Raw genomic sequence first — 3,095 nt, 5'->3', positions numbered from 1 at the left:
CCATCAACAAGTGTCAGCGTGCGAACCATTCAACGAAACATCATCGACATGGGTTTTCGGAGCCGAAGTCCCACTCGTGTAACCTTAATGACTGCACGACACAAAGCTTTACGCTGCGCCTGGGCCCGTCATCACCGACATTCCACTGTTGATGACTGGAAACATGTTGCCTGGTCGGACGAGACTCGATCAAAATTGTATCGAGTGGATGGGCGTGTATGAAACAACCTCAAGAATCCATGGACCCTGCATGTCAGCATGGGACTGTTCAAGCTGGTGGAACCTTTGTAATGTTGTGGGGGCGTGTGCAGCTGGAATGAAATGGGACCCGTGATACGTCTAGATAGGACTCTGACAGGTGACACGTTCGTAAGCATCCTGTCTGGTCGCTTGCATCCTTTGTGTGTGTGTAAATTTTATGGTACTTAACTGCTAAGGCCATCAGTCCCTAAGCTTACACACTACTTAACCTAAATTGTCCTAAGGACAAATACACACACCCATGCCCGAGGGAGGACTCGAACCTCCGCCAGGACCAGCCGCACAGTTCATGACTGGAGCGCCCCAGACCGCTCGGCTAATCCCGCGCGGCGCTTGCATCCTTTCACGTCCTTTGTACTTTCCGAGGGACTTGGAGAATTCCAGCATGACAATGCGACACCCCATACGCCCAGAATTGCTACAGAGTGTCTCCAGCAACACACTTCTGAGTTTAAACACTTCCGCTGGCCACCAAATTCCCCAGACATGAACATTATTGAGCATATCTGGGGTGCCTTGCAACGTGCTGTTCAGAAGAGATCTCCACCCCCTCGTATTCTTACAGGTTTACGGACAGCCCTGCAGGATTCATGGTGTCAGTTCCCCCCAGCACTGCTTCAGACATTAGTCGAGTTCATGCCACGCCGTGCTGCAGCACTTCTGCGTACTCGCGGGCGTCCTACACGATATCGGGCAGGCGTATCAGTTTCTGTGGCTCTTTAGTGTATATCAGACATCGTAATCGGGATGTAAAAGTACTTCCTCTTACATTATGATACAAGGGAGAAGTTTCGTCACACACAATTTCCAGTTACGTATGAGGTTATAAACTTCAAGTGTCTGGAACAGATGCGAGATAAATGCGTAAGTAAATTAATGGCCGATTCTTCTGTAACACTTTTACCTTTAGACTCCCTTTCGGCTTTCATTTAATTCGCTGTACCATTCACTTAACCTACCGGTACTGTCCACTTAACCTACTTGCCTTCTGTTTACAGCGCAGTACGTCCACTGAGTAAATTGCTGTCCATTCTCCAGTAATTTTATGACTGCAGTATGTAGAGTATCAATTAAGCGACACGGGTCAGTGACTAAGTCGCCGTAATTTAATAATGCTGGACATAAAAGAGAGTGTCCAAGCCATGACATACTCTTTGCTGCGATACTTGTATTCGACCTTCACATGGCCTGCCGTAGTAGCTGTAATGTAGTTTTAATTTTTTATTATGTCTTCAGTGCTTAATTTTTTAAGACCATGTTTCATTAAGAGCTATAAAAATTGACATTTACTGCACCATAATTTTCTGGTTGCCCCATATAGGAAAAGCTCTTCCACAAAATGTGTTATCGTGTCAGTGACTTTTGATTCTGAATCAGCAACGGAGGAAAAGACGATCTACGATTGGAGGGTGGTTTCCGTTTTTTTACAATCAATAGCAGCGAGTTTCGGAATTTTGATTCCATCGTCAGCTGCTGCCGAGACTGTACAGGTCCGTTTGGTGGTACTCCTAGTTCGCTTTTTACCGACACAACCTATCAGCTATTTTGTACAGAAAAAGAAACGACCGCGACGAAACTAATTACGATTCAAAGAGAAAATTAATACGCAGCTTAACCACCACTCGTAACTGTTGATGTTGTCAGAACATTATGGCGACTGGGTAGTTCTACAGACATATTTCACGTTATTTAACCTGACTGAACGATTTCTCGCTTAAAGTAAATGATCACAACAGTTACAATTGTAAGGTGAAAGTGGACAGAAGGAATGAAAACCACTTTGTCTTCGGCGGGTGGAGGAAACCATTTTTAAGTCAGATGCTACCTCTTCATATATCGTATTTCAGAGGCCACTGTACAGTGCGCTGCAGAGGGTACGTCCCACCAATATTCACCATTTTCTTCCTATTCTATTCCCGTAACAAGCAGGGATGGTGGTTATCGCTGAATCAACCTGTTTTCGGTTATATCGTTTTTCTTTTTTTTCACATCAGTTTAACCTGACTCTTAACATGCTCAAAATAACCGGTTTCTCTAATAACCGATTTCTGGTTCTTTGTTCCTATTATTTCCCGTAATAAAAGTAGAAAACGAACAAATCTTGAAAATCTTTGACCCTATTAGTTTGAAGGGCAACGGCCTTGCCGCAGTAGATACACCGGCTCCCGTCAGATCACCGAAGTTAAGCGCTGTCGGGCGACGCCGGCACTTGGATGGGTGACCATCTGGGCCGCCACGAGCTGTTGCCATTTTTCGGGGTGCACTCAGCCTCGTGATGCCAACTGAGGAGCTACTCTACCGGATAACAGCTTCTGGTCCAAGGAAAACCATCATAACGACCGGGAGAGTGGTGCGCTGTCCACACGCCCCTCCTATCCGCATCCTCAACCGAGGATGACACGGCGGTCGGATGGTACCGATGGGCCACTTGTGGCCTGAAGACGGAGTACTTTATTAGTTTGAAGATACATAGAATCAAAATATTAAATTAAATAGGCAAATAAAAGAAAACTTAGTCCGTCTACCTTTCGTTGCATATCTCGAAAAGTGATAAGTGGTTGAATATTACCAAAAATCACCAGTACTATCCCGCTGATTCCAATATTTTTTGAAATTCTGCTCAAAAATTACACTCTAATCGGGTACCACATCGCTATTTGTGAATAGTGAGTGCTAAAGCGTGAGAACTGAAGTTGAAGGACTCTGTTTCTCGTGTAAATTTGTCCGTTTTCAAAAGCTAAAAGAAGATAAAGGCATATCAATTTGACATGGGCAGCACATCACCCACTTTCTACAATGAAGAGCCAAAGAAATTGGCACACCCGCCTAATGTC

At 44.8% G+C, this 3,095-nt stretch overlaps 1 pseudogene; it reads left to right on the top strand.

Moving 5' to 3' along the window:
- Nucleotides 1-2,392: 2,392 nt before the first annotated feature.
- LOC124717632 lies at nt 2,393-2,510 on the top strand (annotated as a pseudogene).
- The last annotated feature ends 585 nt before the right edge of the window (nt 2,511-3,095 follow it).

The sequence above is a fragment of the Schistocerca piceifrons genome, chromosome 9 (assembly GCF_021461385.2).
Source record: "Schistocerca piceifrons isolate TAMUIC-IGC-003096 chromosome 9, iqSchPice1.1, whole genome shotgun sequence".
NCBI classification, from domain to species: Eukaryota; Metazoa; Arthropoda; class Insecta; order Orthoptera; family Acrididae; genus Schistocerca; species Schistocerca piceifrons.
This window is presented reverse-complemented; position numbering and strand designations above follow the sequence as displayed.